Source organism: Pleurodeles waltl, chromosome 8 (assembly GCF_031143425.1).
Source record: "Pleurodeles waltl isolate 20211129_DDA chromosome 8, aPleWal1.hap1.20221129, whole genome shotgun sequence".
NCBI lineage: Eukaryota > Metazoa > Chordata > Amphibia > Caudata > Salamandridae > Pleurodeles > Pleurodeles waltl.
Window position 1 is genome coordinate 205,143,945 of NC_090447.1, and position 24,449 is coordinate 205,168,393.

The window sequence follows — 24,449 nt, forward strand, 5'->3', positions numbered from 1 at the left end:
CTATCATCTAGTAAATCACAGCAGCACTACCTCAGTGTAGACTATGGACCACCTACATAACCCATTGAATTCCAACAAGCTAAATATACTAGGGGGCATATTTGTGAGAGGCTTGTGCCACTGTTGCATCACTTTTAGTGATGAAACAGTAGTGCAAACCTTTCAACCATATCCATGAGGCCACACAAAACCACACTGTGTGGCTTTAAACGGCCTCATAGTTATGGTGTAAGGCCAGGCAGTGCAAATTTCTGTGTTGCCTTACTCTGCATTAGGGAAGCATTCCATGGGTGTGGCAGTGGGTGTTCCCATGCAACACGCATTGATTTTGACGCATCCGCGGCCTTACCAGGCCATGTAAACCTGGGGATGTGCCTAAACCCTACGCCTGCCCAGGGGAGGCACAAAGCGGATAAATATCTTTCTGTGTCGCATTCTTTCCTCTTTTTGTGTTTGTTGTATTCTGCAGCATACATAGAAGAGGAAAAGGTCTCCAAGGAATGTTTCCTGCACAAAAACAATCCTGCATACGATGCAGACACCATGCTGTGCCGACCTGTGTCAAAAAGTTGTAAATTTGCCCCTAGGTCTCTCAGACAATTGATAGAGTTGCAATGAGGCAATGGGAGACATATCCCATATACTACTTAATTGTACCTAATCCAGAAAAGTCTGGTCTGAACTTGGTGCCATCATATTGAAGTTTCTTCTGATAGACTGCACCCCTGAACTTGCCTCCATAGCACTGGGTAGTCCTCCACCCAAACTCTCCAAACATCTAGACGTCAAAAACTGTTTATTATGAGACAAAAGGCCAATATCCATTGACCTTATAGCCATTATTTCTAAATGGAAAGAACTCTCTAAACTTTCTACTTATGCTTGGTGGGAATAGGTCTTATTTATTAGGGGCACCACCAACTCATTAAAAAGAAAAATGCAAACATCTGGCTACAAATAGACATATACATCTCCAAGATCACTCTGTCATAGATGCCAGCCCGTTCCCTCCTATGCCCCCTCACCCTCACCTAATCCTCTCCCAAATGAACCATTCACTTCTCCCCACTGCTAACCTCATACCTCCTACCCCCACGATGCTCTCAGCTTTCCTCTAACATTCCTCTCTCTTGTTCTCTCTCTTTCTTTCTCTCTCGCTCTCTCTCTCTCTCACTCTCTCTACCTCTACTTCCTTCCTCTGTCTTCTTTTTCTTTTTCGTCCTTCCCCCTCTCCAATACAACCTTTGGGTATCCTACTCTAAATGAATGCTAACTATTAACTCTACAGCTCCATATTTACCACTAACCCCCAAACCAACACAGCTCCATGGTCCAAAGATACCAGTATTAGTTGCAACTAAATGCCTCCTTGTCACCATTCCTCTGTTATTAAGTATGTAACTATGAGATGTCTTTATTTCTTCCCTCTGTACTGTTTGTAATGTGTTTTGTATAAAATCTCAATAAAACTCATTTGAGCAAATTACCATTCAACATCTCTGATTCGAAAACAGCAATTATATAAATTCATCCTTGTACTCACTACTGCTAAGCACAAGACGTAATTGCTAAAAACATTCAAGTGATGAGACTACAACCCTGTGTGTGGACATATATTAGGTATCCTACAATCTAACACAGCTATTCCATACAAGCGCAAGAAAATGTGCTTGTCAATGACTCCAGGCCCTCAGTTGTACTGCATGCTACAATGTTTAATTACACTACTCTAGTGATAATCACAGTTTTGTCTTTGAAAATGCATTTCCTTCTTAGAAATTTCCAGATTAAGTCACACCTACACAGAGAAAGACGTTTTGTGAATCAGAACAGTCTTATATAAAATTTCCACCTCATTGTTACCGACACAGACCTAATCACAAAGTAATAGTCTGACTCTTATTTTGACAAATTTGCTTGCAAAGGTCTATCCAGCAGGAATTTTGATGGATAGTCAATTGTGGATGTTTAATATTGACAATCCCTGTGATTTACCTAAGTGTTTCTGCTTTTCATTAGGAATCCTTTAAGAATTGGTTTTATGAAAACCATACTTGATACAGTTGAAACAACCACAGACTGACCCAATGGAGTGGTATAAATAAAAGTCTATTTCAACATTCAGCTTTACCAAGATACCAAATTTGTAACCATTCAGAGAGTCCCAGAGACTAAAAGTGTGGTTATCACCATTTTGAATTACCTCCAGGGCAAGGTACAATGCAGCACTGTCACAAATGTGATACATTAGTATTATTTACTCCATTTCTCTCCATAGATGACTATCATGGTTAAACAAGGAGCTAAAAGCAGCCCAGGAAATTATGTTAACATTGGGTCCTTATTGCACAGAGAAGGGCTAATCAACCCTCTCTAGGGTCACGGCGGAGAGACATCCTAATAGAAATTGGGTTACTGTTGACTAGAGTGTGAGCCCTGGTCTAGCAGCAGCCACAAAACAAGTCAGAGAAAGGCACAAGCAACCCTAAATTAACCTGTGCTCAACCCCCTGGTACCTTGGCACAGAACAGTTCTGCTTAACCTAGAGGCAATGTGTAATGTATTTGGCAACACTTCAAACAATAAAACAATGAAACACTACAAAAAAAAATCCCACATCAATAGAACTATGGAGAAAAATGTAATAGGTAAAACAAATCCAAAACAACAATCATCCAATCAGTAGAACTGGAGTTATGAATTTGTAAAGCATAATCTGCAATATAGTGCCTAAAGGTATGAATTGTGAACCACAGATATCTGGTCATACGGGACCAGGTCAAATCCAAAAGTTCAGGCAGACTGTAGTGGAGTATGGGTCAGATAACTTTCCAGAATACTAACGCTGAAGGTTTACCTTCTTAAGTTTTGTGCCAAGAGTCCCATTTGTGTTGAAGAAGTTTGATGAGAGAAATGACAATGTCATTGGTGATGGTTTGTGTGGCACAAGGAGTAGGCCAGGTTTCGCAAACAGGTGGGTTGAAGCCTTGCGTTGGTGATCTATGCAAGCAGACAATGCTTGCTGTGTGAAGCGACTGACTTGCGGTGACTTGCACTGATTTTTTGTGTGGGCGATGCCGTACTGGTTTCAGCTAGCCATTCGCTGTTGCTAAGAGCCCAAAAGCTTCACTTTGAAATTTTGAGAGGCACACCAATGGCCCAAGACCTGAGAGTCACCTCTTGAGGCCATGCAGGGTTATTAGGCCTTTTGTTTGTGGATAGGACACGGCCTATTCAGGTGTAAGGGAGGCTGTGTTCAGCTCCTCCTTCCCATCCTGCCTGTGATGGCACATCAAGACCCACCTAAGCTCCCATTGTGTCTGGCTGACTAGGATGAACACACAAATGGTTAGTGCCGACTATACCAAGTCATGTGACAAGAGACAGGCCCCAGGCAACAAATGGAACGAATGGTTAACACAAGAAAATGACAACTTTTTTAAAGTGACATTTTCAGAATAAAATTTAAAATCCGACTTCACCATAAGTTAGGATTTTTTAAATTGTGATTCCAGAGACACCAAACTTAAAGTAATTATCTCTTTCCATTTGGTAAATATATTTACAAAATGTAATAAAGTAACTCCAATATTATTCTATGCTAAGAGGAAGATATGCCCTGCAGTAGTGAAAAATGAATGTAAGAGTTTTTCACTACCAGGACATGTAAAACTTAACAGTACTTGTCCCACTTGTTTAAATACATTGCACCATGCCCTCTGGGATGTCCATGGTCTGCCCTAGCGGTGACTTATGTGTATTAAAAGGAAGGTTTGAGCTGGCAAAAGGTTTATTTTGGCAGGTTCTAATGGCAGTTTAAATTGCACCGACTGGCTCTGCAATGGCAGGCCAGAGACGTGTTTAAAGTGCTGCTTAAGTGGGTGGCACAATTAGGTCTTCATGTCCACAAGTAGCATTTAATGTAAAAGCCTTGGGCACATGTAGTGCACTTTGCTAGGGACTTATAAGTAAATTAAACATGCTAACTGGCTATAAGCCAACGTTACCATGTTTTAAGCAGAGAGAACAGGTACTTTTGCACAGCTTAGCAGTGGTAAAGTGCACAGAGTCCTAAGGCCAACAAAAACAAATTCAGCAAAAAGAGAAGAAGGAATACAAAACATTTGGAGATGGCCCCGGAGAAAGAGCCAAATCCTACACACACCCTTGGCTTTGTTTTATAGATGTGTCTCAATAAATCTCCACAATTTTTTAAAATATTTGTAGGAAAACACTGGAAGATTAACAAGCATCTCTCAGGAAAAAAGTATGAATAAGATAGTATTCCAGATTAAAATTCTGTTACAGAGCTGGAAAAGAAGACTATCCACTGCCAGTTTAACCCTGCAAGCAGCCTGACCCATTCTCCTTTATGAGCTAAGTCCATTAAATACTTTGCTGTGGCAAACCTCGAGGACTGAAATCCTCTATCTATTTTTTTTAAACATGATTCTTGAGAAATGTGTTAACATAATATGTTCTCTGAGGATATCCCCACACCCCAGAGTTGCAGCGTCAAATTTCTAACCCCCTGGCACAAGGACTTAGTCAATGTTAAAATACAAAATCCAGTTGGACTGCAACCCATATACAACTCACTGAGCAACACTGTGCAGGAAGTGCTTTCTGATAACACTCAGTGGTAAAAGATAGGTTCAGGGACAAAGTGACCTCCAACCCTCCTTTCTTTAATGGATAATGCGGTCAGAAACAAACTAAAAAATAGAACATGTTTTTTAAAATGGTTATTTTCAAATCCTAACCTAATGCATGAAATCTGAACGGTAGGTACACAAACTATGAAAAGCAATGCAGTAAAACATGCCATGGAAAATTTAAACAACCAGAAAACTCTAACAATTTATTCGAGCTGATACACTATGTTTAAGCTGAAACAGTTAATAGCAATACCTTTGTCGAATTTCAGAGATGTACAGCATACCTGTGTTGTGTCTTATGAAAAAGCAAGTTAGATATTTCCTATATCAGCTTGTTCAAGGCTGGAATATAAACAGTGAATGGCTGAAAGCCACACTTTCTCGCTGTCACTTTCGTCAATCGTCAATGCTGCAAACAGTGTGACCTCTGTCTCCATAACTCTGTCTCAAAGTCCCACTATAAAATGTGCTCTGATACCTCCGTTTTTAGAGTATTTGATAATCAATCTTATTTTATATTTGGAAAACAATAATGGGGCTCGCCGACAATAACCCAGCAACAAGACAAAACAATCATGGTAACAAAAATGTCAACTTGAATATCCTAGTGATGAAAATAGGTGCACAGGGTACAGCCAGTTTTAGCATTTCTATGCACGTTTAAAGCGTCACACTTTCTATGAAACAAATAGAAAAGTTGAATAAGGCAGCGAATAGTAATAGCTGAATCTGAGAGAAACAAATATGGCAATGACAAAGTCTGTACAGGAACTGTTACAGTGTTCACAACAAAAATATCAGTTCATGTATATGCCCAATATTAGAACGTCTGATTTTGTTCAATTCCTTCATTTAAAAAAATGGAAAAGGTAAAATTTCTCAATAGGCTACAACCATATTATCTCCTAATAGAGGTGTTCTTCATTATTTCATTATTATGAGAATAAATAAATCATTATAAGTAATGCTTGAAAGAAAATGGAAGTTTGTCTTTTATTTGTTTACTTGGCTGGCGTGAAGTGGGACTTGTTTATGTGTGTCTGTGACTCTGTGTTGATGATGCCTGTTTGCTAGCCTTTGTATGTGGATGTCTGCAGGTGTTATTTAAGACCAATGAATGGAAGAGACGGAGCACACACTAGTTTGGGGGGGGGCGTAATACGTTGTCCTTAATACAGATGGAACAGTTGAAGGCAAACGTCACCCTATGACGTGTCTGAGTGGAAAAGAGGGATTACTTGAAATGGAGAGATTCCACAATATGAATATTTAATTTGAGGGCTCTCGAAATAAACAGTAATAAGGCAGTTGACTTGCACCTTTATTAAACGTGATCAGGCACATGACTTCTTTATTTAATATACCAGTATATTTTTCATTGTGAAACAACTCCTGCGTTTTAAAATGAACATAAATAATTTTAGTTGGAACAATAAAGTGTGTAATTAGAACCAATCATTGGACAAAAAGAAAAAAGGGAGCACACTGCCTCACACTCAAGCAAAAAGTTAGCCCCAATGCATCATGGTAAATGCAGTCACTTCGTTTTGTGCTGAAAAAATAATCAAAAGTCTTTCACCTAAGTAGGTGCAGCAAGTGCTGTGTATCTCTGGACACGTGTTTCTAGGTTTAGCCCGTCATCAGCAGAGAGCAGCCAAGTCTGTGGGGTTGCTTGAAATGCCGCCAAAAGTCTTCTCAGGTTTATGTACCACTCACTGGCGCACAGGTGCCTCTCCAGAGCTCGTCAGCTCGTTAGCTCAAGGGAGCAGTCATTGGACAAAAAGAAAAAAGGGAGCACACTGCCTCACACTCAAGCAAAAAGTTAGCCCCAATGCATCATGGTAAATGCAGGAACTTCGTTTTGTGCTGAAAAAATAATCAAAAGTCTTTCACCTAAGTAGGTGCAGCAAGTGCTGTGTATCTCTGGACACGTGTTTCTAGGTTTAGCCCGTCATCAGCAGAGAGCAGCCAAGTCTGTGGGGTTGCTTGAAATGCCGCCAAAAGTCTTCTCAGGTTTATGTACCACTCACTGGCGCACAGGTGCCTCTCCAGAGCTCGTCAGCTCGTTAGCTCAAGGGAGCAGTCATTGGACAAAAAGAAAAAAGGGAGCACACTGCCTCACACTCAAGCAAAAAGTTAGCCCCAATGCATCATGGTAAATGCAGTCACTTCGTTTTGTGCTGAAAAAATAATCAAAAGTCTTTCACCTAAGTAGGTGCAGCAAGTGCTGTGTATCTCTGGACACGTGTTTCTAGGTTTAGCCCGTCATCAGCAGAGAGCAGCCAAGTCTGTGGGGTTGCTTGAAATGCCGCCAAAAGTCTTCTCAGGTTTATGTACCACTCACTGGCGCACAGGTGCCTCTCCAGAGCTCGTCAGCTCGTTAGCTCAAGGGAGCAGTCATTGGACAAAAAGAAAAAAGGGAGCACACTGCCTCACACTCAAGCAAAAAGTTAGCCCCAATGCATCATGGTAAATGCAGTCACTTCGTTTTGTGCTGAAAAAATAATCAAAAGTCTTTCACCTAAGTAGGTGCAGCAAGTGCTGTGTATCTCTGGACACGTGTTTCTAGGTTTAGCCCGTCATCAGCAGAGAGCAGCCAAGTCCGTGGGGTTGCTTGAAATGCCGCCAAAAGTCTTCTCAGGTTTATGTACCACTCACTGGCGCACAGGTGCCTCTCCAGAGCTCGTCAGCTCGTTAGCTCAAGGGAGCAGTCATTGGACAAAAAGAAAAAAGGGAGCACACTGCCTCACACTCAAGCAAAAAGTTAGCCCCAATGCATCATGGTAAATGCAGTCACTTCGTTTTGTGCTGAAAAAATAATCAAAAGTCTTTCACCTAAGTATGTGCAGCAAGTGCTGTGTATCTCTGGACACGTGTTTCTAGGTTTAGCCCGTCATCAGCAGAGAGCAGCCAAGTCTGTGGGGTTGCTTGAAATGCCGCCAAAAGTCTTCTCAGGTTTATGTACCACTCACTGGCGCACAGGTGCCTCTCCAGAGCTCGTCAGCTCGTTAGCTCAAGGGAGCAGTCATTCGACAAAAAGAAAAAAGGGAGCACACTGCCTCACACTCAAGCAAAAAGTTAGCCCCAATGCATCATGGTAAATGCAGTCACTTCGTTTTGTGCTGAAAAAATAATCAAAAGTCTTTCACCTAAGTAGGTGCAGCAAGTGCTGTGTATCTCTGGACACGTGTTTCTAGGTTTAGCCCGTCATCAGCAGAGAGCAGCCAAGTCTGTGGGGTTGCTTGAAATGCCGCCAAAAGTCTTCTCAGGTTTTTGTACCACTCACTGGCGCACAGGTGCCTCTCCAGAGCTCGTCAGCTCGTTAGCTCAAGGGAGCAGTCATTGGACAAAAAGAAAAAAGGGAGCACACTGCCTCACACTCAAGCAAAAAGTTAGCCCCAATGCATCATGGTAAATGCAGTCACTTCGTTTTGTGCTGAAAAAATAATCAAAAGTCTTTCACCTAAGTAGGTGCAGCAAGTGCTGTGTATCTCTGGACACGTGTTTCTAGGTTTAGCCCGTCATCAGCAGAGAGCAGCCAAGTCTGTGGGGTTGCTTGAAATGCCGCCAAAAGTCTTCTCAGGTTTATGTACCACTCACTGGCGCACAGGTGCCTCTCCAGAGCTCGTCAGCTCGTTAGCTCAAGGGAGCAGTCATTGGACAAAAAGAAAAAAGGGAGCACACTGCCTCACACTCAAGCAAAAAGTTAGCCCCAATGCATCATGGTAAATGCAGTCACTTCGTTTTGTGCTGAAAAAATAATCAAAAGTCTTTCACCTAAGTAGGTGCAGCAAGTGCTGTGTATCTCTGGACACGTGTTTCTAGGTTTAGCCCGTCATCAGCAGAGAGCAGCCAAGTCTGTGGGGTTGCTTGAAATGCCGCCAAAAGTCTTCTCAGGTTTATGTACCACTCACTGGCGCACAGGTGCCTCTCCAGAGCTCGTCAGCTCGTTAGCTCAAGGGAGCAGTCATTGGACAAAAAGAAAAAAGGGAGCACACTGCCTCACACTCAAGCAAAAAGTTAGCCCCAATGCATCATGGTAAATGCAGTCACTTCGTTTTGTGCTGAAAAAATAATCAAAAGTCTTTCACCTAAGTAGGTGCAGCAAGTGCTGTGTATCTCTGGACACGTGTTTCTAGGTTTAGCCCGTCATCAGCAGAGAGCAGCCAAGTCTGTGGGGTTGCTTGAAATGCTGCCAAAAGTCTTCTCAGGTTTATGTACCTCTCACTGGCGCACAGGTGCCTCTCCAGAGCTCGTCAGCTCGTTAGCTCAAGGGAGCAGTCATTGGACAAAAAGAAAAAAGGGAGCACACTGCCTCACACTCAAGCAAAAAGTTAGCCCCAATGCATCATGGTAAATGCAGGAACTTCGTTTTGTGCTGAAAAAATAATCAAAAGTCTTTCACCTAAGTAGGTGCAGCAAGTGCTGTGTATCTCTGGACACGTGTTTCTAGGTTTAGCCCGTCATCAGCAGAGAGCAGCCAAGTCTGTGGGGTTGCTTGAAATGCCGCCAAAAGTCTTCTCAGGTTTATGTACCACTCACTGGCGCACAGGTGCCTCTCCAGAGCTCGTCAGCTCGTTAGCTCAAGGGAGCAGTCATTGGACAAAAAGAAAAAAGGGAGCACACTGCCTCACACTCAAGCAAAAAGTTAGCCCCAATGCATCATGGTAAATGCAGTCACTTCGTTTTGTGCTGAAAAAATAATCAAAAGTCTTTCACCTAAGTAGGTGCAGCAAGTGCTGTGTATCTCTGGACACGTGTTTCTAGGTTTAGCCCGTCATCAGCAGAGAGCAGCCAAGTCTGTGGGGTTGCTTGAAATGCCGCCAAAAGTCTTCTCAGGTTTATGTACCACTCACTGGCGCACAGGTGCCTCTCCAGAGCTTGTCAGCTCGTTAGCTCAAGGGAGCAGTCATTGGACAAAAAGAAAAAAGGGAGCACACTGCCTCACACTCAAGCAAACAGTTAGCCCCAATGCATCATGGTAAATGCAGTCACTTCGTTTTGTGCTGAAAAAATAATCAAAAGTCTTTCACCTAAGTAGGTGCAGCAAGTGCTGTGTATCTCTGGACACGTGTTTCTAGGTTTAGCCCGTCATCAGCAGAGAGCAGCCAAGTCGGTGGGGTTGCTTGAAATGCCGCCAAAAGTCTTCTCAGGTTTATGTACCACTCACTGGCGCACAGGTGCCTCTCCAGAGCTCGTCAGCTCGTTAGCTCAAGGGAGCAGTCATTGGACAAAAAGAAAAAAGGGAGCACACTGCCTCACACTCAAGCAAAAAGTTAGCCCCAATGCATCATGGTAAATGCAGTCACTTCGTTTTGTGCTGAAAAAATAATCAAAAGTCTTTCACCTAAGTAGGTGCAGCAAGTGCTGTGTATCTCTGGACACGTGTTTCTAGGTTTAGCCCGTCATCAGCAGAGAGCAGCCAAGTTTGTGGGGTTGCTTGAAATGCCGCCAAAAGTCTTCTCAGGTTTATGTACCACTCACTGGCGCACAGGTGCCTCTCCAGAGCTCGTCAGCTCGTTAGCTCAAGGGAGCAGTCATTGGACAAAAAGAAAAAAGGGAGCACACTGCCTCACACTCAAGCAAAAAGTTAGCCCCAATGCATCATGGTAAATGCAGTCACTTCGTTTTGTGCTGAAAAAATAATCAAAAGTCTTTCACCTAAGTAGGTGCAGCAAGTGCTGTGTATCTCTGGACACGTGTTTCTAGGTTTAGCCCGTCATCAGCAGAGAGCAGCCAAGTCTGTGGGGTTGCTTGAAATGCCGCCAAAAGTCTTCTCAGGTTTATGTACCACTCACTGGCGCACAGGTGCCTCTCCAGAGCTCATCAGCTCGTTAGCTCAAGGGAGCAGTCATTGGACAAAAAGAAAAAAGGGAGCACACTGCCTCACACTCAAGCAAAAAGTTAGCCCCAATGCATCATGGTAAATGCAGTCACTTCGTTTTGTGCTGAAAAAATAATCAAAAGTCTTTCACCTAAGTAGGTGCAGCAAGTGCTGTGTATCTCTGGACACGTGTTTCTAGGTTTAGCCCGTCATCAGCAGAGAGCAGCCAAGTCTGTGGGGTTGCTTGAAATGCCGCCAAAAGTCTTCTCAGGTTTATGTACCACTCACTGGCGCACAGGTGCCTCTCCAGAGCTCGTCAGCTCGTTAGCTCAAAGGAGCAGTCATTGTCAGTTGTTAGCCACGGCGCCTACATTGCCGATCGGGATACATAGTCCTTTTGGACTACATATCCCATGACGCCTAGAGGGGAAGAGGTCGCTTAAAAAGCAAGCACATACAGGAAGTAATGTGCGTTATTCGTTTCCTAGAAACCAGTCGGATGGACAGCGAGGGCTCTTGCTGTCGGCGTTTCCGAGGTTGAGTTGTTTGCTTAGGAGGTTTAATTCCTCCTCCGGTTTTCCGTGGAGCCGGGGACCTTCCCAATTATCAGGGGAAGTGTCGAGTTTATTTTCCCAGGGGAACCTGCCACGAAGGAGAGGTGGTAAGCGGTGAGACGATTTGGTGCCGGAATCCCTCGCCTTTCTTTTTTCAGTTCGACAAGGACACTGGTAACTTCTGAAGCACGGCGGTCTTTTGTTTGAGTTACCAATAAAGCACGATTATCCTTGGGGCCAGAGAACATTATATGGTTGGCTACGACAAGGGGTTAATGTTTATTTTTGCGGGAATTGAACTGCCGGGACGATTTTTCTTTTCAATACGTAATGAAATAACACCGGGTTATTCCTACAAATTGCGTGACTATGACATGGGGCTTAGTGGATTAACTGAGTCATAGAAAGGACTACGAGATATGTTCTTATCATCGTTAATTTTATTCCCTTTCTCTTCGTTTTTGTCTCCTCATTATTTCGTGACTATCTTGTATAAATGTGGGTGTTGAGCAACCCATTAGCGATCATCGGTATTTAATTGTTGGCTTGGGGCGTCCATCTATGATTCAGATGGAGCACAGATAGGTGTTGGACTAGTTCTGCCCTCATGAGTTAGGGGCAGGTACGGTCGTTGGTACTTTAGCGAGACATTGCGAGAGTAGACAGGCAATGTGATATTAACACTGTGTATTCCTCTCTTTACAGATATCCCGTCCCTGCTGTTCCTTCCCCTTCCTTCCCTCACCCGATTACTCCAATGCACCGTGGTTTATATAGGTGACTTGGTGGAGTCAGGAGGCGGACCCTTATTTGCATCGCGCCGAGTCTGAGGAGCATCTACAACGTGACAGAATAACGCACCCACGAATAACGCTCCTCCCGCTCGGTGTGATGCAAAGATGGCGTCTATGGATGATGTATTACAGGCGTTAGTAGTAGTGCAACAAGAGTTGGCTAATTCTAGGGTGGAGGCAGCAGCGTTAAAGGAAAAGGTAGAAAGGCTTACTAGGAATCCCTCCGATGCTTCAGCATCCACACCACAGGTAACCGTGAATGTCTCCCCTCCTATCCCTTTGGCCAGCCCGGAACGGTATTCAGGAGACCCCAGGAAAGTTTAGGCCTTTCTAACTCAGTTGTCTCTACAATTCTCTTGTAGACCCGCGTCTTTTCCCTCTAATCTTTCCAGGGTAATGTTCGCTATTTCTTATCTCTCAGGAGACGCAGCCAATCGGGCCGTACCATTAGTCAGGAACGATGACCCCTTGTTATCGGTCTGGAATGCCTTTCGGACGGCTTTCGAAAGGGTGTTTGATCATAGAACAACCACTTTTAGTGCTGACAGGGAATTACTGGAGTTGAGACAGGGGAGGTCTGATCTGGTCTCTTATCTCACGACCTTTAATAGATTGGTGGCAGAATCAGGGTGGCCAGAGGAGAAGAGAATGTCTCTCTATTATCAAGGTTTACGAGACGACATGGAGGATATACTCGCTCAAATAGACCCGCAGCCTTCCACTTGTACAGATCTTGTGAATCTTACCCTGAGACTGAATCACAGATTAGCAGAAAGAAGGGGAGAGCGTAGAGCGGGGGATAGGCGACCAGGCATTCCAGAAAGGGAAGTGCGATCTGTTTCTACTCCCAATGATATAGGTGGGGAGCCTATGGACGTGGGAGCCGTTAGGGCACCCTTGTCGAAGTCCGAGAAGGAGAGTAGGAGGGTACAGGGGTTGTGCATGTATTGCGGCAGGAAGGGTCATTATGTAAGAGAGTGTCCCCAGAAACCACGTAAGAGATTCTCCTACTCCCCCACTCAAAAGGCAGCGGTTACGGCAGGAAAAACATCGGAGAAAGAGGAATTGCCCGTTATAGAACCCCAACCGGTGTTACGGTTAACTTCCTTAGCCCTTTTTCCACAGGAGCAAAAGGCGTCCCACCTTTTGTTAGCAGTGGAGCTGGTGTCCAAAGAACGAAAGTTTCCAGTATGGGCGATGATAGACTCCGGAGCCACGGGAAATTTCATAGATGCAGGGGTGGTTAGGAGATTGGGACTTCCTAGCATTCTGAGAAAGGACCCCGAAATAGTGTTGGCGGTTGATGGTACACCGCTGAAATCTGGGCCCCTTACAGAACATACTGAGGACGTTGGGTTGATCTTCAATGGGGTATCTCCGGAACATAAAGAAAGAATTAGACTGGATATAATAGAGGCTCCTCAGTATGAAATTATTTTAGGAATGCCCTGGTTAAGAAAACACAATCCTGTTATAGATTGGCAAACCAAGACGGTTAGTTTTCAGTCCTCGAGGTGTGAGAATAACTGCTTCTTGTATGACGAATCCCCCATGTTAGCATTGGCTCAAGGGTTACAGTTGGCCACAGTGATGGAGAAAACAGTGATATTGCCCTCTGTTTATGCCGAGTTCAAGGATGTGTTCGACGAAGGTCAGGCTGAGACATTGCCACCCCATCGTGTATATGATTGCAAGATAGATCTGATTCCTGGAGCTATCCTTCCTTCCTGTAGGGTATATGCTCTATCAGACCCAGAAACCAAGCATTTGAGAAAATACTTGGATCACTTCCTGGAGATCGGGTTCATTAGACCATCTTGTTCTCCGGCAGCCTCTCCACTCTTTTTCATAGCTAAAGCTAATAAAGAGTTGAGAACCTGCATCGATTATCGAATGCTGAACAAGAATACAGTGAGGAATAGATACCCTCTTCCTCTCATTCCTGTGTTATTGGAACAGGTGAAAGAGGCGGTAATCTATACAAAGTTGGACCTGAAGGGAGCTTACCATCTGGTCAGAATCCGCGAAGGGGACGAGTGGAAAACGGCGTTCAAAACCCGTTATGGTCTGTTTGAGTACTTGGTAATGCCGTTCGGGTTGTGTAACGCCCCGGCGGCATTCCAGTATTTTCTGAACGATGTTCTCAAGGAATACGTAGACCGTTTCGTGATCGTTTATATAGATGACATTCTGGTGTATTCCACATCCCTGGAGCGCCACTCTGACCATGTTTCCTTAGTACTCCTAGCATTGCGACAGCATAGTCTTTTTTGCAAACTGAGCAAATGCGAGTTCCATGTCCGGAAGGTTGAGTTCTTGGGGGTGGATTTAAGCCCTGAAGGGTTTTGCATGTCGACAAGAAAAATACAGGCTGTTCAGGAGTGGCCAGTACCCACTAGTGTGAGAGACGTGCAATGCTTCCTTGGGTTTTCCAATTACTATAGAAGATTCATCTTTCATTTTTCTCACATTGTGTCACCTATAACAAGGTTACTAAGAAAGGGGGTGTCTTTTGTTTGGTCAGAGGAAGCAGAGGAGGCCTTTTGCTTTTTGAAACAGGCCTTCTGCTCCGCACCTATACTTCAACATCCACAGCCGGATGCCCCTTTTATCGTCTAAGCGGATGCCTCGGATATAGCGATAGGGGCCGTGTTATCACAAAGAAATAAAACCACCGGACAGCTTCATCCTGTTGCGTTTTTATCTAGGAAACTATCGGCTGCGGAACTTAACTATACGGTGGCAGAAAAGGAATTGTTAGCCATAAAAAAGGCATTCCAGGAATGGCGACACTACCTATGGGGAGCTCAACACCCGGTCACGGTATATACTGATCACCGAAATCTGCAGTATATGAAGGAGGCAAGACAACTTACCCAGCGGCAAATGAGGTGGATGCTGTTTTTTTCAGAATACGAGTTTGTGGTGACCTTCCGTCCTGGGGTTGACAATCGCAAGGCAGATTCACTGTCTCGACAAGAGGACGTGAGAACCATCGCTTCAAGACCTGAGGAAGCAATCATCAAACCTGAAAGAGTGCTTTGTGCCCTTCATATCTCCCATTTCTTAGAAAAGGTTTCTAAGCATAAGTCTGCTGCTCAGTGGAAGAAATGGGCGGAGTTAAGTCAGGACCGTACCCTTAAGCATGGAATACCGTTGCAAGGTAATCGTTTGTATTTGCCAACACGTGAACTCCGAGTGCAAGCCTTTAATTGGTGTCATGATGCGGTAACGGCTGGTCATCCTGGTTACACCAAAACGGCGCAAATAGTTCGACGACATTTCAGGTGGGAAGGTTGGGCTAAAGACGTTGCGGCCTGGGTGGCTCAGTGTGAGATATGTGCACGGGCCAAGGGAGAAAACGCGAAGAGCCAGGGCAGACTGATACCTTTGCCCACTCCGGATAAACCATGGCAAACCATTAGCGTGGATTTTGTGGTAGGATTACCAATGGATCAGGGGTACAACGCTATCATGGTGGTAATCGATAGCCTTACCAAGATGGGTCATTTTCTTCCTTGTAGAAATCTGCCTACAGCCAGTCAAACCGCCCATCTAATTTTGTCTCAAGTGGTGCGGTTACATGGTCTACCGAGAACCATTATTTCGGACAGAGGCCCCCAGTTTGTTGCTAGGTTTTGGCATATGTGGTGCAAGGTGCTGCGCATTGAATCCGCACTGTCCACCAGTTTCCACCCACAAACCGATGGCCAGACGGAGCGCCTCAATCAAACCCTGAAAAAATATCTGAGGTGCTATGCAAAGGACGCTCACGAATCCTGGGTTTCGTTGCTATGGCTGGCAGAACTATCATACAACAATGCTTGGCATAGCTCGATACGAGAATCTCCTTTTCGTGCTAACACGGGGTTCCACGCGGAAATGTGCCCATAAACATACCTAGGGAAGTCACGGATCAACCTACGGTTCATGCCATGATTAAGAATCTCCAATCCGTGCAAAAGAAGATACGACTCAATCTGGAGAAGGCCAAAGAACAGTATAAAAAGTGGGGTGATGAACATCGGCGTGAGGGGCCGGCATATCAGCCAGGTGATAGAGTGTGGCTTTCCACCAAGTATATACGCTTCAAGATGCGTAGCGTCTTTCATCCTCGTTACATTGGTCCCTATGAGGTGTTAGGCCAGATAAACCCTGTGGCTTACCGTCTCAACTTACCTGCTTCCTTAAGGATCCATCCGGTATTTCATTGCAGCCTTTTGAAACCGGCTCTTTCAGCGACCCGGCAGGCGGTGCCTCCGGTGGTCAGAGATGGGCAGCTGGAGTACGAGGTGCGCAGAGTGTTGGATTCCAAACGACGGGGGGTAAGCTGTGGTACTTGGTTTCATGGAAGGGGTACAATGCTGAGGACGATTCATGGGAGCCGGAAAGCAATGTCCATGCCCCTAGGGCAGTACGGCTGTTTCATGCCCGTCATCCCTCTAAACCTGGTCCTAAGAGGCGCTTTGGAGGCGGGCGTACTGTCAGGTGTTAGCCACGGCGCCTACATTGCCGATCGGGATACATAGTCCTTTTGGACTACATAAAGCAAGCACATACAGGAATTAATGTGCGTTATTCGTTTCCTAGAAACCAGTCGGATGGACAGCGAGGGCTCTTGCTGTCGGCGTTTCCGAGGTTGAGTTGTTTGCTTAGGAGGTTTAATTCCTCCTCCGGTTTTCCGTGGAGCCGGGGACCTTCCCAATTATCAGGGGGAGTGTCGAGTTTATTTTCCCAGGGGAACCTGCCACGAAGGAGAGGTGGTAAGCGGTGAGACGATTTGGTGCCGGAATCCCTCGCCTTTCTTTTTTCAGTTCGACAAGGACACTGGTAACTTCTGAAGCACGGCGGTCTTTTGTTTGAGTTACCAATAAAGCACGATTATCCTTGGGGCCAGAGAACATTATATGTTTGGCTACGACAAGGGGTTAATGTTTATTTTTGCGGGAATTGAACTGCCGGGACGATTTTTCTTTTCAATACGTAATGAAATAACACCGGGTTATTCCTACAAATTGCGTGACTATGACATGGGGCTTAGTGGATTAACTGAGTCATAGAAAGGACTACGAGATATGTTCTTATCATCGTTAATTTTATTCCCTTTCTCTTCGTTTTTGTCTCCTCATTATTTCGTGACTATCTTGTATAAATGTGGGTGTTGAGCAACCCATTAGCGATCATCGGTATTTAATTGTTGGCTTGGGGCGTCCATCTATGATTCAGATGGAGCACAGATAGGTGTTGGACTAGTTCTGCCCTCATGAGTTAGGGGCAGGTACGGTCGTTGGTACTTTAGCGAGACATTGCGAGAGTAGACAGGCAATGTGATATTAACACTGTGTATTCCTCTCTTTACAGATATCCCGTCCCTGCTGTTCCTTCCCCTTCCTTCCCTCACCCGATTACTCCAATGCACCGTGGTTTATATAGGTGACTTGGTGGAGTCAGGAGGCGGACCCTTATTTGCATCGCGCCGAGTCTGAGGAGCATCTACAACGTGACAGTCATTGGACAAAAAGAAAAAAGGGAGCACACTGCCTCACACTCAAGCAAAAAGTTAGCCCCAATGCATCATGGTAAATGCAGTCACTTCGTTTTGTGCTGAAAAAATAATCAAAAGTCTTTCACCTAAGTAGGTGCAGCAAGTGCTGTGTATCTCTGGACACGTGTTTCTAGGTTTAGCCCGTCATCAGCAGAGAGCAGCCAAGTCTGTGGGGTTGCTTGAAATGCCGCCAAAAGTCTTCTCAGGTTTATGTACCACTCACTGGCGCACAGGTGCCTCTCCAGAGCTCGTCAGCTCATTAGCTCAAGGGAGCAGTCATTGGACAAAAAGAAAAAAGGGAGCACACTGCCTCACACTCAAGCAAAAAGTTAGCCCCAATGCATCATGGTAAATGCAGTCACTTCGTTTTGTGCTGAAAAAATAATCAAAAGTCTTTCACCTAAGTAGGTGCAGCAAGTGCTGTGTATCTCTGGACACGTGTTTCTAGGTTTAGCCCGTCATCAGCAGAGAGCAGCCAAGTCTGTGGGGTTGCTTGAAATGCCGCCAAAAGTCTTCTCAGGTTTATGTACCACTCACTGGCGCACAGGTGCCTCTCCAGAGCTCGTCAGCTCGTTAGCTCAAGGGAGCAGTCATTGGACAAAAAGAAAAAAGGGAGCACACTGCCTCACACTCAAGCAAAAAGTTAGCCCCAATGCATCATGGTAAATGCAGTCACTTCGTTTTGTGCTGAAAAAATAATCAAAAGTCTTTCACCTAAGTAGGTGCAGCAAGTGCTGTGTATCTCTGGACACGTGTTTCTAGGTTTAGCCCGTCATCAGCAGAGAGCAGCCAAGTCTGTGGGGTTGCTTGAAATGCCGCCAAAAGTCTTCTCAGGTTTATGTACCACTCACTGGCGCACAGGTGCCTATCCAGAGCTCGTCAGCTCGTTAGCTCAAGGGAGCTAGCTACACGTTGCTCTTCGCTGATGACGGCCAAATAGCCAGAAACACGTGTCCGAAGATACGGCACTCGCCGCACCAACTTATGGTGAAAAACTTTCAAAACTCTATTCAAATTCGTGCTAATGACTGCATTTACCCTGATGCCTTGGGGTCACAAATGCTGGAATGGAAGACAGGGTGCTCCCCATTTTGACTGTTGTAATTAAGGCTCCCGTGAGCCTCTGAGCTGACGAGCTCGGGTGAAGCACCTGTGCGCCTTCTTGAGTGGTACTTAAACCTGTGAATACTTTCAAGGCGGCATTTCAAGCAACCCTGCCAGCTACACGTTGCTCTTCGCTGATGACGACCAAATAGCCAGAAACACGTGTCCGAAGATACGGCACTCGCCGCACCAACTTATGGTGAAAAACTTTCAAAATTCTATTCAAATTCGTGCTAATGACTGCATTTACCATGATGCCTTGGGGTCACAAATCCTGGAATGGAAGACAGGGTGCTCCCCATTTTGACTGTTGTAATTAAGGCTCCCGTGAGCCTCTGAGCTGACGAGCTCGGGTGAAGCACCTGTGCGCCTTCTTGAGTGGTACTTAAACCTGTGAATACTTTCAAGGCGGCATTTCAAGCAACCCTGCCAGCTACACGTTGCTCTTCGCTGATGACGGCCAAATAGCCAGAAACACGTGTCCGAAGATACGGCACTCGCCGCACCAACTTATGGTGAAAAACTTTCAAAACTCTATTCAAATTCGTGCTAATGACTGCATTTACCATGATGCCTTGGGGTCACAAATGCTGGAATGGAAGACATGGTGCTCCCCATTTTGACTGTTGTAATTAAGGCTCCCGTGAGCCTCTGAGCTGACGAGCTCGGGTGAAGCACCTGTGCGCCTTCTTGAGTGGTACTTAAACCTGTGAATACTTTCAAGGCGGCATTTCAAGCAACCCTGCCAGCTACACGTTGCTCTTCGCTGATGACGGCCAAATAGCCAGAAACACGTGTCCGAAGATACGGCACTCGCCGCACCAACTTATGGTGAAAAACTTTCAAAACTCTATTCAAATTCGTGCTAATGACTGCATTTACCATGATGCCTTGGGGTCACAAATGCTGGAATGGAAGACAGGGTGCTCCCCATTTTGACTGTTGTAATTAAGGCTCCCGTGAGCCTCTGAGCTGGCGAGCTCGGGTGAAGCACCTGTGCGCCTTCTTGAGTGGTACTTAAACCTGTGAATACTTTCAAGGCGGCATTTCAAGCAACCCTGCCAGCTACACGTTGCTCTTCGCTGATGACGGCCAAATAGCCAGAAACACGTGTCCGAAGATACGGCACTCGCCGCACCAACTTATGGTGAAAAACTTTCAAAACTCTATTCAAATTCGTGCTAATGACTGCATTTACCATGATGCCTTGGGGTCACAAATGCTGGAATGGAAGACAGGGTGCTCCCCATTTTGACTGTTGTAATTAAGGCTCCTGTGAGCCTCTGAGCTGACGAGCTCGGGTGAAGCACCTGTGCGCCTTCTTGAGTGGTACTTAAACCTGTGAATACTTTCAAGGCGGCATTTCAAGCAACCCTGCCAGCTACACGTTGCTCTTCGCTGATGACGGCCAAATAGCCAGAAACACGTGTCCGAAGATACGGCACTCGCCGCACCAACTTATGGTGAAAAACTTTCAAAACTCTATTCAAATTCGTGCTAATGACTGCATTTACCATGATGCCTTGGGGTCACAAATGCTGGAATGGAAGACAGGGTGCTCCCCATTTTGACTGTTGTAATTAAGGCTCCCGTGAGCCTCTGAGCTGACGAGCTCGGGTGAAGCACCTGTGCGCCTTCTTGAGTGGTACTTAAACCTGTGAATACTTTCAAGGCGGCATTTCAAGCAACCCTGCCAGCTACACGTTGCTCTTCGCTGATGACGGACAAATAGCCAGAAACACGTGTCCGAAGATACGGCACTCGCCGCACCAACTTATGGTGAAAAACTTTCAAAACTCTATTCAAATTCGTGCTAATGACTGCATTTACCATGATGCCTTGGGGTCACAAATGCTGGAATGGAAGACAGGGTGCTCCCCATTTTGACTGTTGTAATTAAGGCTCCCGTGAGCCTCTGAGCTGACGAGCTCGGGTGAAGCACCTGTGCGCCTTCTTGAGTGGTACTTAAACCTGTGAATACTTTCAAGGCGGCATTTCAAGCAACCCTGCCAGCTACACGTTGCTCTTCGCTGATGACGGCCAAATAGCCAGAAACACGTGTCCGAAGATACGGCACTCGCCGCACCAACTTATGGTGAAAAACTTTCAAAACTCTATTCAAATTCGTGCTAATGACTGCATTTACCATGATGCCTTGGGGTCACAAATGCTGGAATGGAAGACAGGGTGCTCCCCATTTTGACTGTTGTAATTAAGGCTCCCGTGAGCCTCTGAGCTGACGAGCTCGGGTGAAGCACCTGTGCGCCTTCTTGAGTGGTACTTAAACCTGTGAATACTTTCAAGGCGGCATTTCAAGCAACCCTGCCAGCTACACGTTGCTCTTCGCTGATGACGGCCAAATAGCCAGAAACACGTGTCCGAAGATACGGCACTCGCCGCACCAACTTATGGTGAAAAACTTTCAAAACTCTATTCAAATTCGTGCTAATGACTGCATTTACCATGATGCCTTGGGGTCACAAATGCTGGAATGGAAGACAGGGTGCTCCCCATTTTGACTGTTGTAATTAAGGCTCCCGTGAGCCTCTGAGCTGACGAGCTCGGGTGAAGCACCTGTGCGCCTTCTTGAGTGGTACTTAAACCTGTGAATACTTTCAAGGCGGCATTTCAAGCAACCCTGCCAGCTACACGTTGCTCTTCGCTGATGACGGCCAAATAGCCAGAAACACGTGTCCGAAGATACGGCACTCGCCGCACCAACTTATGGTGAAAAACTTTCAAAACTCTATTCAAATTCGTGCTAATGACTGCATTTACCATGATGCCTTGGGGTCACAAATGCTGGAATGGAAGACAGGGTGCTCCCCATTTTGACTGTTGTAATTAAGGCTCCCGTGAGCCTCTGAGCTGACGAGCTCGGGTGAAGCACCTGTGCGCCTTCTTGAGTGGTACTTAAACCTGTGAATACTTTCAAGGCGGCATTTCAAGCAACCCTGCCAGCTACACGTTGCTCTTCGCTGATGACGGCCAAATAGCCAGAAACACGTGTCCGAAGATACGGCACTCGCCGCACCAACTTATGGTGAAAAACTTTCAAAACTCTATTCAAATTCGTGCTAATGACTGCATTTACCATGATGCCTTGGGGTCACAAATGCTGGAATGGAAGACAGGGTGCTCCCCATTTTGACTGTTGTAATTAAGGCTCCCGTGAGCCTCTGAGCTGACGAGCTCGGGTGAAGCACCTGTGCGCCTTCTTGAGTGGTACTTAAACCTGTGAATACTTTCAAGGTGGCATTTCAAGCAACCCTGCCAGCTACACGTTGCTCTTCGCTGATGACGGCCAAATAGCCAGAAACACGTGTCCGAAGATACGGCACTCGCCGCACCAACTTATGGTGAAAAACTTTCAAAACTCTATTCAAATTTGTGCTAATGACTGCATTTACCATGATGCCTTGGGGTCACAAATGCTGGAATGGAAGACAGGGTGCTCCCCATTTTGACTGTTGTAATTAAGGCTCCCGTGAGCGTCTGAGCTGACGAGCTCGGGTGAAGCACCTGTGCGCCTTCTTGAGTGGTACTTAAACCTGTGAATACTTTCAAGGCGGCATTTCAAGCAACCCTGCCAGCTACACGTTGCTCTTCGCTGATGACGGCCAAATAGCCAGAAACATGTGTCCGAAGATACGGCACTCGCCGCACCAACTTATGGTGAAAAACTTTCAAAACTCTATTCAAATTCGTGCTAATGACTGCATTTACCATGATGCCTTGGGGTCACAAATGCTGGAATGGAAGACAGGGTGCTCCCCATTTTGACTGCTGTAATTAAGGCTCCCGTGAGCCTCTGAGCTGACGAGCTCGGGTGAAGCACCTGTGCGCCTTCTTGAGTGGTACTTAAACCTGTGAATACTTTCAAGGCGGCATTTCAAGCAACCCTGCCAGCTACACGTTGCTCTTCGCTGATGACGGCCAAATAGCCAGAAACACGTGTCCGAAGATACGGCACTCGCTGCACCAACTTATGGTGAAAAACTTTCAAAACTCTATTCAAATTCGTGCTAATGACTGCATTTACCATGATGCCTTGGGGTCACAAATGCTGGAATGGAAGACAGGGTGCTCCCCATTTTGACTGTTGTAATTAAGGCTCCCGTGAGCCTCTGAGCTGACGAGCTCGGGTGAAGCACCTGTGCGCCTTCTTGAGTGGTACTTAAACCTGTGAATACTTTCAAGGCGGCATTTCAAGCAACCCTGCCAGCTACACGTTGCTCTTCGCTGATGACGGCCAAATAGCCAGAAACACGTGTCCGAAGATACGGCACTCGCCGCACCAACTTATGGTGAAAAACTTTCAAAACTCTATTCAAATTCGTGCTAATGACTGCATTTACCATGATGCCTTGGGGTCACAAATGCTGGAATGGAAGACAGGGTGCTCCCCATTTTGACTGTTGTAATTAAGGCTCCCGTGAGCCTCTGAGCTGACGAGCTCGGGTGAAGCACCTGTGCGCCTTCTTGAGTGGTACTTAAACCTGTGAATACTTTCAAGGCGGCATTTCAAGCAACCCTGCCAGCTACACGTTGCTCTTCGCTGATGACGGCCAAATAGCCAGAAACACGTGTCCGAAGATACGGCACTCGCCGCACCAACTTATGGTGAAAAACTTTCAAAACTCTATTCAAATTCGTGCTAATGACTGCATTTACCATGATGCCTTGGGGTCACAAATGCTGGAATGGAAGACAGGGTGCTCCCCATTTTGACTGTTGTAATTAAGGCTCCCGTGAGCCTCTGAGCTGACGAGCTCGGGTGAAGCACCTGTGCGCCTTCTTGAGTGGTACTTAAACCTGTGAATACTTTCAAGGCGGCATTTCAAGCAACCCTGCCAGCTACACGTTGCTCTTCGCTGATGACGGCCAAATAGCCAGAAACACGTGTCCGAAGATACGGCACTCGCCGCACCAACTTATGGTGAAAAACTTTCAAAACTCTATTCAAATTCGTGCTAATGACTGCATTTACCATGATGCCTTGGGGTCACAAATGCTGGAATGGAAGACAGGGTGCTCCCCATTTTGACTGTTAGAACCAATCATGACTGTTTATTGCATGTCCTTCAACGGCTTCTAACGCTCATTATTTAGGAGATAAAAAGTACTTGAAGAAAATTATCCTTTATTTTTTACATGGGCACGTGGGGTGTGTTACTAGGAAATAAACATGATTTTATTATTTTAATAGCATAACAGGACATCCTGCAGAGCTGCAGAAAATTATAGTAATCTGTGTTGTCGGTATAATTCATATTTCCTCTTTGTGTTTTATAAAGAAATGTTCTCGATGAATCATATAATTGATATGAACAGAAATTTGAAAATGTATACTGTTCATCTGTAAATAACAGTTTTCTACATCCTAACCTTCTGCTAAGGTAAGATTATTGTCATTTTTCGTGTCAGAGGTCATATTAATAGAAGATTCCTAAGTCCCATATTAGTTTCAATAATGTGCAAAACTAGAAAGGGGTCATTTATAAAGGTGTAGTATCGTGGTATCCTCTAAACCATATTAGATGTCCCAGCCTCCTACCTCTTGGTTTCATGGCTTTATTTAATGGTGGGTAGATTGCTTCATTTCTGACCTTAGAGCTTCAACTAACTGTGTCTCAGTTGTCACTACTTTTAATTTTTCTTTAATTACACATCATTACACTTCATATATATTATTTGTTTGCTCGCTTTTCAGTGTGATTTCAGTTCTGATCTGCTCAGATTACATTGCTTTATGCTTTAACCAAATGATTATCGATTTTAAACTAATTTGACTGATTGGAGTTTGTAATTTGCTAATCTGCTGATAAAACATCAGGGTTTGCAGATCTACTGCTCTGTTATTCTCCTAGACCAAAATATACTTTACTGTTTTTGATATGCTATGGAATTGCTGATTTTAAGCCTCAATTTGAGTAAACGATCCATCCCCTTGGGTATTGTTGAAACTGG